General features: G+C 43.4%; 1 protein-coding gene and 1 long non-coding RNA gene across 4 annotated transcripts in view; both read right to left on the minus strand.

Annotated features, from left to right (window-relative positions):
- Positions 1 to 15,641, minus strand: part of STK39 (serine/threonine kinase 39) — a 268,447-nt gene that overhangs the window by 65,366 nt on the left and 187,440 nt on the right. The gene's annotated exons all lie outside the window — the stretch shown is intronic.
- LOC140850508 (uncharacterized) lies at positions 5,152 to 14,954 on the minus strand. The gene is made up of 2 exons (XR_012133430.1): positions 6,195 to 14,954; positions 5,152 to 6,064 (listed from the first exon to the last, which is right to left on the minus strand). It is a non-coding gene; the product is annotated as an uncharacterized lncRNA (long non-coding RNA).

Consider the following 15,641-nt stretch of genomic DNA (forward strand, 5'->3'; position numbering starts at 1 on the left):
ATGCTGGCATCAAATCTCATGAATTAAACCTCCTCTGGTTCCAAAAAACAACCTTTGAGTTATGCAAAGTAGGTATTCATTGTTTTCCATTTCTTAGGTGAGTATATCCAATGGCTTTTCCAAGTTAACAAATTTAATGAGTGCCACAGTGAGGATGGATAATTCCATACTGGAAATAATCTAACACAAACATAAATGCTCAATCTCTTCCACTTTTGAGAAAAAACATTTTTCCCTAAGGTTTCACATGTTCCTATATTAAGATGAGCAAGCATTCAATTTATGTAATAGCCTTGGTTTTTTTGTGAGCTATATGTCAGCAAAGGTTGAATTAGAACTAAAAAAATCAGCCCTAGGAAAGCAAGTATTTACAGTGTATTTAATAATGACATGACATTATGAGCAGGTGAAAATGAATGAAAAGGAATTTGATTTGATGCTAATTTATGTCACTGCCCTCTTTCCTTTTCTTTCTTTTCATCAGTCTTGTCTAAATCTGTTTGTTCCACTAGGTTATGAAAATAGAGGTGTCAAGAACCATGCCCAGAATATCATCATGCACATCCGGATTCTTTAAATATTAATACCACAAAAGTAATATCCAATACCCATAATCTCTATCTTCATCAACTGGGGCTCAAGTTCGGGAGGTTGCATAGTCCAGTCTTCCTTTTATGACTCTGAACCTAAAACACATGCCTTTGAAAAGATCACAATGATTGATTGCGAGTAGTAGACATGTCCCATCAGGATGAAATATGGCTGGAAAAATGCCTAATTGGATATAACTACTGAAGGTCATCCTTTTATAAAGAATTAATCTTTTCAGACTCATACTTAACACCTTTAATTGAAAGTACATTTACTTTCATTGATATGGCACAGGATACTCTTGATTTTGGGGAAGCTGAAAATAGATATGATTTAAGGCCAGAAACAAAGTCTGTGCAACTGTACAGAGGGAGCGGTAAAAACTTGAGAGTAACAGCCTCTAGACCCAGGCTATCTTTGATAACTCTTACTAAAAACTCTTTTAATCCTTAAAAAAAGAAACAAAATGCAAACCAAACTCTGAACATTTGCCAAGGCACACCTCTTATTTCTCATTCTATGTTCATATTGTATCACAAATACCAATGTCTACAAGGCTGAGGCAGAAAATTAATTTTTTCAAATAGGTCATATAATCAATCACATGGTGTAGAAACCGAAAGGTACCATTCGGTATTCTGGAAATCTTAGCCCACCCACTCCCGTCACTCAACTACCTGGTTTCCGTCTCAGGGGCGATCAAGGCTCTCAGCTTTTGGTGCACCCTTCCTGAGATATTCCATGCATGTATTAGCAAATATATATACACAGATCCCTCTGAGCCTGTTTAATACAAAACCCACTGCTCTGTACCTTGCCTTTCTTTTTAAACTTAATAATATGCCTTCAATTTCTCCATATTGGTTGATAGCTTCCCTAGTCTTTTTTTTTTATAGCTGCACAGTATTCTGTTGCATGCTATATCCTTTTTTTAACCAGTTCCCATTCTATGAACAGACTGTTTCTTTCACTATTATAAACAATGCTTCAATGAATAACCTTGCTCTTACATCATTTTGCATATAAATGAATATAAAAACAAATGTCTAGAAGCCAATTGCTTGGTCAAAGGATATAGGCCATTTGCAAACTGACAGATATTGTCACAGTCTCCTTCATTTAAGCTATAGAGTTTACACTCTCACTCAAGGCAATTTGCAAGCAACACTGTAGGAACTTTAAGTGAGCAAAGCAGGAAATGTTAAAAAAATAAATAAAAACAGGGAGATGTGAGGACTCTGCCAGCTGGAAAGGAGGTAACCTCTATTCAGCACCAGCTGGTTAGGCTAGGCAGGAATGTGGGCTCAATTTTCTTAAACACTATTTTTTTTGCTATGTCCATTCCAAGTGAGAAGTTAGGAGATACAGCTGGGCGTGTGGAAGGTTTCCCTCTGGCTCTTTCAATTCGCCTGCAAGGAGCAAAGTGAACACCCAAAGGCAGCTGGCTAAGGGGGGTGGTGATGACGAATACCCAGGTGAGCACAAAACCCTGCCTGGAGGCTAGGGTGCAGAGACATTTTACAGCATGTAGCATTTTTCTATACCTCTGAATGTACCATGTCAGGACACTCTGCCAGAGTTACTGCTCCTGAAGGGCTCCAAAGCCAAATGCCAGTTCAAGACTACTTGCATTCCTTGCCAGCGAACATATGGGAGCACGCGCTAAGTACCAGATGTGATCAAAGGCGCAGAAGTCCCAAGACCAGTTCTTATTTTCAGAGGACATCATAAACTACGTCATTGGCATTGCGAGCTCACACAGGAATGCTCTGGGGTGTGGTTGAAAGTCAACTGTTTCCTCCAGCTCTTAGGTTGAAGGATACAGTCGGGGTACCAACACCCAGGGTTCCTATAAGAGCAGCAGGTACAATGCTTCCCAGGCAGCCACAGGCGGCCCCTCCCTTCTGGCTGCAGAGAATTTTCTTAGCCAGCATCTCTGCTATTCCTAACTTTCACCTGAGAGTCCAGGTCAGGGCGAAGCTGCTGGTGTCTAAGCAGATCCAAAGGGACTCCCATGCACTCCTGGACTCCTGGAGCGTCCACCTCTGTTGGGGGCAGCATGTGGGCCTTACAAACAGGCTGGGTCAGGAATCAGGACACCATTTGAGTTTACCTTGCTTCTTTCCTCCACAGGCACTGAACTGAAGTCCTCCCCCAAGGACTGAAGCAGAGAGAAGGACTGCAGGCCGCGCATGTGCCAGCACTTCACAGATGTGGTCTCATTTTGGGCTCAGAACAAGCCTAGGGATGAATGACTATTATCCCAGTATTTTACAGGCAAGGAAACCGAGGCTTAAAAAGGGTAAAGGCTATATACAAAATCACGTAGCGGAAGAGCAGGCTATTGCATGAATGTGTGTCTCGTCCCCTGGAGAATGAGTTCCAGAAGAGCAAAGACCCTCCTCTCGCCTCGTTCACTACTCACTCCCATTACAGTGCCTGGGGAGCGTACAGATAGCAGCTGCTGAATGAATGAATACATGAATGAATGAAGCCTTTTCAATCTGGCTTTTGTGAAGTGCCTCTCCCCTGGCCTCTGTGACATGGTCACCCCCACCCCGTAGCTGTCCCTTCTCGGTGTGCCCCGAACACTCCCCAGGTTCATGGTCTATCCTCCATCATACTCTCTTCTCCTTCTCTCCCCAGATGAATTCCACATCCATAAGTCAAATCCAGGCACTATCAACTCATGATCCAGCTGCCTCTACAGCATCTCTCCACACAATGTTCAAGCAGACACCAGAAAACTCAGCACATCCACCACGGAACGCTTCACTTTTCCACTCTAACTCCCTTTCTCTGCTCTCTGTGGCAGTATATGGCGGTGACAGCTAACAACTGTGACCTGTGGGTTACACCTTCGTAAGATTTCTAACATTTCTCTGAGACTCCACTACTACTGACCAAGGGCCAGTCATCATTATCTGCCACAGATGAGGATAAATGATTTAGTGAACAGAGGATGTTTTATCCACACTCATGCACACCATGCACACACACACGGAGAAGGTGCTGCTGAAGCTGAAGTGGTCCAGCCAAGGACTGAGGGTGTCGAAGGCCGAGGGAGCTGGCACTCAGGGGCGACCCTTGGCAGGCGAATGTGTTGTAGCCTATGAAGAAAACTGGTGTACTTAATGCAATGTGGAGAATGATGCCGACATAACCACAAGTTGAAGGACACCAAGAACGTAAGGCCAGAAACAAAAGAGTCAGGAAGGACAAAAGCAGCTCCCCATGTCCACGCCGATGGCTGCCCGGATGCCAGGTTTCCATCCATCTCTAGGCTTTCCTGGAGCACAGTCTTCAAGTTGGCTAAGAGGACTGCCTTCCAAGCTGGAGGCCAAGTGCAGGCCAGCCACCCACCAGCAGTCACTTTCAGTTAGCCCTGTCACCTCGATAACCCCCAGTTCCTTCTGCAGGAAAAAGGGGAAATACTGCTCTCCACATGGACTTGCTGGCTGTGTGCACATGCTGAGTGGCCGCCTCAGCCACTCTCAGGCACTGGGGTGCCTGCTGTTTGGAGGCGCACATGAGGAGGGGGAAGTCATGGTTCCAGGCCTTACAAAGTTCACGGTGTTCCCTGAGAATGACAGCTGACGTACGGACAACTACTGGAAACGCCCCTGGGAATGAGGGCTTACACAACAGCAGAGAAGGCCAGACCAGACCAATCCAGGGAAAGAGGCATTGCTGCCCCGCCCTGGCTCTCAGTCCACCCTTCACACTCCTGTCAAATTCATCTTCCTTAGAGGTTAAGGCTCAATCACAGCATCATATAGTTTTGTAACTGGAAAGGGCCCTAGAGGTCACCTAATCCATCTCCCTCATTCCTTGGGTGAAGATACTGAAGCCAAAGACTTTAAGAGGCTTGCTTAAGATCACAGAGCTGGTTAATTCATTCAGCACTCCATGAGTACTAGGTGCCAGGCCTGTCCTGGGGGACATTAATGGCAGAGGTGACACTCCCACCCAAGATGGAGACTTGGAGATGGCTGCTCTGTTCTCCACTGGCGGGCCTCACACCGCAGACCGCGAGCTGAGGAGCATAGGCTCAAGGACGGCGTTTCCCTCCACTGACTCCCATTTCCCAGTCAAGCAGCACTGCACACAGAGAGGTGAATCACGGGAACGTTTTCCCATGGCTGACGTGACGGCAGAAAGGCTGAGCGCCAGCGCTGTACCCAGCAGCACCGTGCCCCTGAGCCCTGTCTGAAATGGAAGCTCTCCTAAGAGTGAGTCTCCCCATACACCACGTGGCATGTGCGCTAGGAGTGTGAGGGTAACGGAGTCCATACCCATCACTCCCACCCCTTGACCTTGCATTTGACTTGCCTCAAAAGAGCCCTCTGGATCAGCGGGTCTCCTGAAAAGTGAAAGTGAATATTCCTTTCAGCACTGCACCTCCAACAGCCAGAAATATGCCTTCACAGTGTGAGTTGGTCATGTTTAGAATTCTGGTCTCCAACAAGCTGCACAGCCCATGATTAATGTCAAACAGGTCACAGAGTCATACCATTCCCTTTAACAAAGGAACTTAGGAGTGACTGACATGCATACACATGTGTACACACACACACACACACACACACACACACACACACACACACACACACACACACACACACACACACACACACACACACACACACACACACACACACACACAGTTTTCTCCAAATAAGGTACCCTGACATATCTTAAAAGAATCTGATCATAAACACCCGCTGTCTGCAGGCTTTTCTGCAGCTAGAAGCTCAGGCAAAGGACTCTGATGCACCCCACTGGCTATGGAACAGGCTGAAGGACCCTTTTAGGTTTGTAGCCTATAGGGAGCAAACCATCTGGCTGCAGGTGACTCCACACGGCTAACACCTAACTAAGAGGTGCATGTGCCAAGCCCTGCAACGGAAATTTCCGATACTCTGCACAACGCTGACATCTATGAATAAATCACATGCAAAAATATTATTATAAATAGCTGTCTACAAAAAGTACTCCTCATCTGGAAATAATCCAAACTAAGTTATTTTTTCTTTAACAGAAACCTCCAGAAAATCTCTATGTCTATTAGGTAGAGAACATGGCTATTTCCTCTCCCCAACCCAACCCACTCTCCGACCTAAACAAACATGTCCCTTCTTTTCTTCAGGGTATATTCTTTGGTAAATCATGAAAAACACTTCAACACACAGGAAAGCTCAAAGAGTTATAAAACAAACACACATGCACCTACCATCCATAACTCTTAAAATGGCAATACTGTTATGTTTACTTCAGAGCTTAATATATAAAATGCTAATAATGTTTTACCTACATAACACAAAATCGATGGTGTTACATCCCAGCTGTGGTAGATCATGAGTACAAACACATTATTGTGTAAGGGCTCTGCTTCCTGTCAAGGTTTTCACAGGCAGCGGTCCTTCTCAGCATTTACAATGTCCAGCGATATAGTTACTGAACTAACTTTTACCTACAGGACAAAAGGGAAACAGAGGAACCAAATAAAAACTAGACTCAGGTACAGCTGGTGGGAGCAGAAATATTTTAGTCTAGTCAAAGATCACGTTTTTTTTAGCAAGGGAAGTTATTAGCACACTTACTCAGGGGACTTTGTGTATGTCTCCTGGTTGAAGTCCACTGATGTAAGCACAGAAGCAGCCTTCACCAGCATCCCCCACGCCTCCAAGTTTGGTGTGTCAGGGTTTTCTGCAGAAAACCCACATTCACGAGTGTTCCTCCTTCAGTGCAGCAGCCTAAGTCAACACTTCAAGTCCATTATACTCAAAATGAAAAGGCCCCTATAAGACTTAGAATTCAATAAATGTCTGTTTGGGCTCATTTCAGTAAATGCCCATTTAGACGGCAGGCCATGGTAGGCGTGTCTATGTGGATCGACACAATACACGCGGAAGTGGGAGGCGCTGCACATATTTGCAGCCTTCCAAGATGAATGACTTCAAGATGATGGAAGTTTACTTCTTTAAGGCACAAGTGTCACAAACTCTAATTATTATGGACAATTCCCATATTCTTTGCCAATGATTTATTTGGTCTAATTCTCGCAAAAAGGATGGTAAGTAATTTCAAAACTGAACCAAATAGACAACTGAACATTTGATTATTAGAAACAACAGAAATTAAAGGGAACAGAGGAAGAGATGCTACACATACTTGAGATGTCCACTACTTCCACTAAGCACTGACTTTAGTTTTGCTTGCTTCCATCTAAAGCAAAAAGGGACAATATTGCATGATACAGTTCTTTATCGAAAAAAGAAACATGCAAGGGAGATTCCCCTCCCCCTTGGCATTAATATCAAGGAAAAAATTTTTATGTAAAACCCTTTATAAGGTACACTGAGTAATGTCTTCAACTTTATGTTGTAATAAACGACCTTTTTTTTTTTTTTTTCCTCCAGAAAAATATCTTCAACTATGTGGTGCAAAAGATGGGGATTTCTTTCCTCCCTTGTGCTGAAGGCACAATATTAAATCTGACCTGAGTGATGGCATCTCTGCGGGGAGCTGAGCCGATGTAGCTGAGGCGCCTTGTTTCCTGATGATTTACCTCAACAGAAGGAGCTTGCAGAACTTGGAGAAATGAACGGCCTGTGCAGGCTGTGCCCTGAAGCCCCGAAGTGGCTCTGTGGGGGCGATTCCATGACTGAACTCCCACAAGTATTTGAAAGCATCTGATAGTCTATGTGTTGCTCAAACACATATCTTTCACTTTGGCTAAAACATACGTGGGAACCAAGGGCACATTCTGCCGTGAACCTGGAGGAGGCTGACGTCCGCTCTGCCCTCTGCGAGAGAGCTGGCTAGCTGCCGAGGGAGGCGGGCTTCGGGGTGTCCGGACTTCCCAAGGAAGCTGTGTCTGGCCAAGAGCTTGGACATGTGCAGCTGAACACCGAACTTAGTTACTTCAGAACACAGAAAGGACAATTTTTGGCTTAAGAGTTTTAAAGAGTACTCTAATTAAGAGTGGCAGCCATAAGAGAACTTTAGTGTAACTGTAGTGATATAAAGTGCACAGACAGTAAAATTATTTAGATTTTAGCCAGGTGATCACAAAAGTAGCAAGAAACATGCTTTACTTTAACTCTCCCATTCTTCTAATTTCCTTATTAATTTATATGTATAATCTTATCCAGGGAAAGCTATAGTAAAGATTAGCAAATTTAAAGGGAACATGATAACTTTCAACTAGGTACAAAATACCCACCAACAAAGAGAAGCCTATGAAGGACCAGGGAACAATGAGTGTTAGTACCAGTGTCCTCTAGGTCAGACAGGCAGGCAGAAACGGCCCTGACTTTTCCACAGGTGGTGTCTTAAGGCAATTAAATTTAAGGATAAATGAGATTGAGCAAGTATTTTCCCTTTTGATCCACTTGGGAGAAATGGCCTATAAGTAAATGTATTTACAGTCTAATGGGGATGACCCTTTGGCAAAGACATCATAAATCCTTAAACTGGACTTTTTTGAAATTACTTCAGCAAATGCTATTTGTAAAATACATAGTTGCATAGAATTTAACCTTGTTAACTAGGCATTGGATAGGTTGTTGATGGGCATCAGAAGGAAATAAACATATATTAGAGCCACATGGGGCCACACTTCTCAGGATGGTAGATTAGGCAACGACTTTTATTCAGAATAACATTAAACAATTTTTTTAAAATCCAAAGACTCTCTCAAGGCAAAAAGAACTTTTTTTTTTCTTTTGCAGGTTGGAGTTGGGCATTGTGTTCCAAAATAGTTAGTTGATTGGCTCCAGTTATTGGCACGAGCAGGGCTGAAAAGCAGAAAGAGCGTGCAGGGGCAGGAGCCTGTGAACAGAGTCGGGGAAGCATGCTTTGGGGCAATAGACCCCGGCCCGCAAGGGGATGTGAAGGAGCTCATTGTTTCATTATTTGCATGAAAGGACATAAAGTGAGGGCTAATACCTGAAAATATTCCCAGGTGTTTTTACAAAATCGATTTTCTTTTTAAACCTGAGGATTGCTGCAAGTGAGAGAAAGGAAATCTGAAGTTCAGTCTTATCTTCTGATGGATGGCCTGCCAAAAACCCCATTGCTGATCTGAATGTACAATTCTTATTACTATAGAGTCGTCTTTAAAGTGCAACCACCTCTGTTGCCTTCTTCCTTCTCTTCTGGATCCTGGCAAATTTTAAAAAGTCAACCTTTATACCTCAGCACATGCTGAATTTGTTCTCAGCTTCCAGAGCACTAATTTATGGCATTCATTACTAGAATGTTTCAGGAAGAAACCACTTTTTCAACAGTCCCAGATAAACAAAATGGCACTGACCAACTGGCATGTCAAAAGTGGAAAATTCCAAACTTCCATAGCTCACCTTGGCTTCATCATGAAGCTTGGTCTGCAATGGCACAATGCCACTTCCATCACAAGGGCGTATCTGAGGACAAGACTCAAGAGCAGACTAGTGTAGTATACTACCTTATTCCAAATGTCTGAAACAATTGATTGCTCGTGTTCAAACACATGCTGTATGACTGTCAAATAATGAAGCTGATTTTCATGTCAGAGTCATGGACCCCATTTTAGAGCCATACTCACATTTCAGTGATTTCAAAAAACATGCTCGACAAGGTTGAATAAGCAACTGCCATGTGTGTGTAAGTGCACCATGAATGAAGGACTTAACAGCATGCACTTTTCTTATCTAAAAATCACTAATAAAAAGATATACCCAATAATTTCCTTCCTGATGGTTTTCTCAAGGACTGACCTTTACACCCAGTCTGTTGCTCTCTGACCAGTTTTTTAAGACTAACTTAGTTCTCTAGATCTCTACACTTAAATAAAAATTTAGAAGGGATGGCAGGCTGAATAGAGATGAGCTCTCACAGAATATTTATACCAAGCATTCTGTAAAGAACTTGCAAGTTGCTTCTCTGTTCTAAAGTGGCAGATGTGCTTTTCATAAAGTAAGTACAAAGCACAGTGCCACAGCCTGGGGAGGGGGAGGGGGTCCAGAAGGAAAAGTCAGGGGGCCCTTTCCAAGATGATCAATGTAGCATAGAGCCTTTCTCTATTAGTTCGAGGCAAAATAAAATAACCACTCATTATTCATCAAATTTAATCTAAGAGAATTAGTTGTGAAAAAAAAATAAGCCACTGAGTATCAGTAAGAAAGAAAAAGGGATGGTAAAGGGGAAGCATGATAAGCACCCACAGCAAACATACAGAATGCACGTGCCGGGCCAGAGGCACCCTGGTGCCCTGCCAGGTGTCTCCCGGAGTGCATGGCAGCAGTGGGTCTGGCACAAAGCAGGCTCTCCACAAAGACTCAAGGAACTGCGCTGCACCGAGCGGCCCACTGTTCCTTCTTACCCGCTGCATGACATAAGTGTAAGCACACCTGCCCAAATCCTTAGGTAGGGAGGGACCCAAACATATATAGATGCCCAAGTGACAAAGAAACAACCAATGACCTTCTGGGCTGAGGGCATTTAAGGTGCCACATGGGCCAGAGCGACTCAACATAGTGTGAGTCACGTGAGGCCTGAACCTGCGAGAGGTAAATAGGGTCTGTTACGCGGATGAGATTTCTGGCCCCAAAGCTATTCCTGAGAGCAGTGGGCCGGGTCACCTCCGGGGAGGTGGGCTCCACTGGACAAGACTCAGTCAGTACAAGCCAGGGGCCAGGCCCAGCCTGCCTTACAGAGGGGCTCTAGGGGGCCGGGAAGGCCTCACACCCCCACCAGGGTGCCGCTGTGCCACCTACCCCTCGGCCCCAGGCTCTTCTCTCGCCCACAACACGCTTACTTTGTCTTACGTGTAGAAGGCAAGGGAGCAGCATGTGCCCTCATAGTAGCCCCCTTCTCCATCGTTCCTCCTTGTATACCATCTGCTCAAAACCTTTGAGTCAAAGCGGAACAAGACATGCTTTTTTGCTGGGGTGTGATCGGCATGGCATAGATGGTTTCTGAAGACAATGGTTCTTGAGTTTAAATACCAACTGTAACATTGACTAGGCTGCACGTCACTGGTGTCTTAGTATCTCCACCTGTGATAAGGTGGTAGCAGGAACTACTTCATAGGCAGCTAAGAGGGAAGGCCTGGGAGTGCCTGGCACACAGCGAGCGTTCAGTCGTTAGCTAAACAGCAACAACAGGGACAATAAACAGAATCCTTAGCCATTAAGTTCTCTAGGCCAGGGGTGGGCCCTGCCTGTGGACTGTCCTTCCTCATGCCTTCACCTCACCCGGGCAGCTGCTCCTGACCACAAACCCCAACGTGCACAACAGGATTTCAGGGGGTATGGGTTTCTGTATCCACTGAAGAATCCCAGTAATACTTGAATAAATGGGGCCTGTGCATGTGGAGCTGGACAATGGCATTAAATCAATAAATGACATTAGGAGACAAGGAACGGAGCTGCCCTGGCATCCTTGACATCCGCAGGGAGTGCCATCACTGTGACGACCGGGTAAGGCTCCTGATAACCACCCCGTGCCCCGCTCCCTTATGAATAACTGAAATCCCCCAATTTGTGGGATCAAACCAAAGGCCGGAGTTTGTGGGAAGGCAGAAAGGTACAGCAGAAGACCCAACGTGCCTGAGGTACGCGATCCCGTCTGCCAGGTTCGGCGAATTCCCTGAGAAAGGAAACACGGAGAGCGCCCGCTCGTCAGCGGTACGGCCAGCATTTCTGGCAACTTTCTTCCTTTGCACCAGAAGACAGCACACACGTCATTCAAATGATATCCTCACCACTATCCAGGGCCTCTTTGGACTTGGGATGGCCTGAGGAACAGTGCTCCAAGCCCAGAGTGCTATTTAATTGTGACTCTCATCACCACTGTTATTACATGTCTATCATTCAGAAATGCTCTCTGCAGTGACAGCACGCAGCATTGTGAAGATGACATTTCCATGTTTTGTATTCTGAACATTAAAAACCAGCTTGGCTCACCCAGTGAGCAGCGGGTGCCATGCTAATTATTTAACTTTTTAGAGCACTAATAGGATCTCCCACTGAGCCAACTGGGAGGAAAAAAAATACAATACTCATTTTTATCTCAGCCAAAGCATACTGACCTCCTTCAGCCTGCTGATGCGGCTATTAATAAAACATTTAAAAATGACCTGAAAAGGCTTTTTATAAACCGGAGCCTGGATCTGGCTGCCAAACAGCTCTGTATTTGGAAGACTTGGAACTGGTATCAAAGTAGACCGCTGATGACACAAGCTTGTTCTGAGAACTTCCCACATCCAGAATGCTGTCCACACTTTTGATTGATTACAAAATGAAAAGAGATTTCCACCCTTGAGGAGTTTTAAAGGCTGAGAGGAAGGATGCCTGTGGTGACAGTCTTGCTTTGCCTGGGACACAAAGACTTGATTTAATTTCATTTCAGTATCTGACAAGTGATCACCAATATGCTTTCCCACAAGCTCCCTTTGCTTTTAGAATAATAATTTAAAGTAAATTATTACTACTCTTCCAATTCTAAAAGATTTGAATGGGTAGTTCTGGAAAGCGAAATCAGAGAGGAGTTTGATCCTTTCTTATTGTGCCTTCCCCTTCTTCTGACAAAGCCACCCAAGTAAAAATATGCATCAAATATAATTTTTTAAACTTCAAACAAAATGTTAACAGGACCTTTAATTGAGGAGAGGTGATCAGATCTATCTGACAACTAAAATGGATGTTACACTGATCTGTGAGTTAACAATGACAAAAGCACAGAAACTCACTCATTCAGCTCAGATACATAGAACACACAGACAGCATGTGGGAGGAGAGAAGACAGAGGTGGAACAACGAATACAGACTGTGCTCAATGAGCTTTTTTTTTATGACCAATTATAAAATTCAGAACTGGAAAAACCTCTGCAGGTGACCAAGCTGGGGTACATCAAAGGCGCTGGATGTGCTATATCCTGAAGAGAATTCTCACCTCAGACACTGGGATCACGAATGCTACCTTATTCACCTTTGAAATGCCTGCTCCATCACAATCCGCTACTCCGCATCCCCACCATCCTACCATCCTCTGCTTAAACACACATATTAAAGACCAAGGGGACTGCTTACATGATGAAGGAAGGGGTAACAGACTGAAGGTCATTCCCAGCCTTCACACTTGCTAAAATGAACTTGCAAATAAATGCTTAGCATAGAGGAAACTCAAGTCTATCAAACCGGGGGGTGGGTGGGAGAATTACTAAGGAAATTCAAGGCCACTTTGCAGGTTTCTTACATTAAGACAGATGAGGATGGGTTTACTAAGCAACAGTGTGTAACTCAGGATATTTTTCTGAGGAATTAGCCCAGAGCCGTGTGGTTACTCTGCCGGTACAAACATGCAGGACCGTGAGAACAAGGACGGGAGTTGCTAATGTGGCTGAAAGATGACGGTGCTGGCGAGGAAGGCTCATGGAGCAGGCTCCCATCCTAACCCAATTTAGTAATTTTTAGTCATTAGGAGGTGATACTACAAGACTCCATCAGGGTCAGAAATACATCCTCATGTGTCTTTGGGGGAAAAGAGGTGCCCAATTATTGATTTCTTCCTGGCATCAGGCAAGCCTCATGATTCTAGCCTTCGAGTTGAGAAAACAGTATCGGCCCAATAGCTCTGCTCACTCTCTCTAAAAGTGGCTTTACTGTAGTTGGGTGGAGCAAGAGTGTTTACCCATATAATTAGACAACAGGTCCGGGAGCAGAGGCTTTAAGGGGAACAGGTGACATATATTCCTACACCAATCTGGGCATCTCTGGCTGGTCAGGCTCCTAGAAGAACGGCACCGACTGGATACCTAAGTCAAGGGCTTCCCTCAGATGCTGCACTTCTGCCTTCTACAGGCCTACTGGGAAGTCTACCAACAGGCTTCCAACTGCTCAGTGATAAAGCAAGAACACGCACAGTCATTTTAGGGAGAAGTTAGGAAAGGCGAAAAAACGAAGCAACTGCTATGAGGAGGATGCTCCTCTGCACCTCAGTATCAAAGGGATAATCTGTGAGCACCCAGAGGAGGAAATAATGACCACTGGACCTCAGCAGGTAACCATGAAGAGCAAATAAGCTGGGAATAACCTGATTCCCTTCTTTGCTATTATACTAAACCTTTCAATTTCAAGGAAAAGCCTTAAGCTTGCTTTGTTAAGACTAATGCACGTTTTGGGACATGGTGTGAATTCTTTCACAGTAATAATAAACGTATCACTTTTTTCTCATATAGGGGTAAGTCATTTTACTAGGCCTAGGAACCCTGTAACGATGAAAAGGTCTTTTCAAGCCCTCTTCAGATTTTCCACCCGGGGATTCTGCCATGCGGCTCAACCAGAAATGCAAACTACAAAACCCAATCACTACTTTTTCATCTACCAAATAAAAAAATTAGCAACGACTGCAAAATGATAATAGGACACATGAAACAGTGGCACGGATGGAGTCCATCAGACCTTCCTTCATTGAAACTCAGAGTATGAACTGATATTTTGAGAAGATCATTTGGCAATGTTTCCAGACTCTTAAAATAGTTATACCCCTTGTTGACCAATTCTGCATCTATGACTCTTGATATATATAATAAATCATAAATTTGACAGTTTTCTTTCTGTATACGACACTCCTTAGAGCACTCAGTTTGTAGCAAAAGCTGAAACCAAATTAAGTCTTCAATGATAGGGTGATAGTCAAATAAATGTCAGCAGAATAACCATGGAATGCAATATTAATGCAATATTATGTAGCTATTAAAATGTTTATAAAGGATTTCTACTGACATGAGAAAATGGTTATAATGTTAATACCAAGTCTAAAGGCAAGGCACAAAACTGCACGTGTAGTATAATTGGGACAATAAAAAATATATGCAAAGTAAAAGAAACAGAAGGAAATATACCAAAATGTTGATCTTGCTTACCCTGAGTGACGGTCTCATAGGTGATCATTTTAACTCCGTATTTTTAAAATTTCCTCTAATGAATATGTGTTACCTTTATAATGCAGGAAAAAAAGTTCATTTAAAAAGGTCTGCTAAGATTTGAAAGAGAAGCTGTGCTACAATGATTCATCATTATTTGGGTGGGGAAAAAAAAGGCAGAGAACTCAGCTAAAATTTTAAAAATAAAAGCAATCCTAAGTGTTTTTGGTCAACAATGGGGGTGAAAAACAGTGAAATGCGGGATCCTCAGGTGAAGTGATAATCTGAAACATTCAGAGAAATGGGACGTGAAGGTAGCTAGACTGGCTTAGACTAGAGCCTTGTCTATGGGAATAATCACAGACATACAAGTATGGAGAAAGTCCTTGAAAGACACCAAATGTTAATAGATGGATTGCTTAGGTGGGAGACATCTGAGGTTCAGTCTTTTGAACTTACCTCCCCTCCCAAAAAATCCCACATTATTTTTATTGTGACAAATTTACTACAAGTTCAGCTCACTGGACAAGTGAGGTTGGAACAACTGAGTTTCTGTAAGAAAAATAAACGAACACAGACTTTCACCTTATACCATACACAAAAATTAAAATATTCACAAAACTGAATGTTAAAGGCTAAATGATAAACTTTCTAGAAGAGGACATAGGGAAAAAATAGAACATCCCTGCAACCTAGAGACAGGTGAAAATTTCTTTAGGTATATAAAAAGTACAACCAATAAAAATTAATAAACTTAGTAAGATTTAAAACTTTCATTTTTCAAAGGACACCATTAAGAAAGAAAATGCAAGCCATAGTATGAGAGAAAATGTCACAAGACACACATTTGATAAAGGACTTATATTCAGAATATATAAAGAATTCCTACAGGTCAGTAATCACAAAGAATCCAATAAAGTGTTGATTTGAACAGAGCAAGATATATATTTTACCTTTGAGACTTTGAGCCCAGGCTTCTCCACTTGTTTAGGGTTTTAACGCACTGTTGTGGCTACTAAACACATGAGAAAATACTCAGTGTCACTCAAGAGGATTGAAAATTAAAACCATGATGGGGCCACTACACACCCATTAGAGGGCTGAAATGAAAGACCAAGCACACCATGTACTGGCAGGA

This window comes from Manis javanica, chromosome 7, assembly GCF_040802235.1.
Source record: "Manis javanica isolate MJ-LG chromosome 7, MJ_LKY, whole genome shotgun sequence".
NCBI classification, from domain to species: Eukaryota; Metazoa; Chordata; class Mammalia; order Pholidota; family Manidae; genus Manis; species Manis javanica.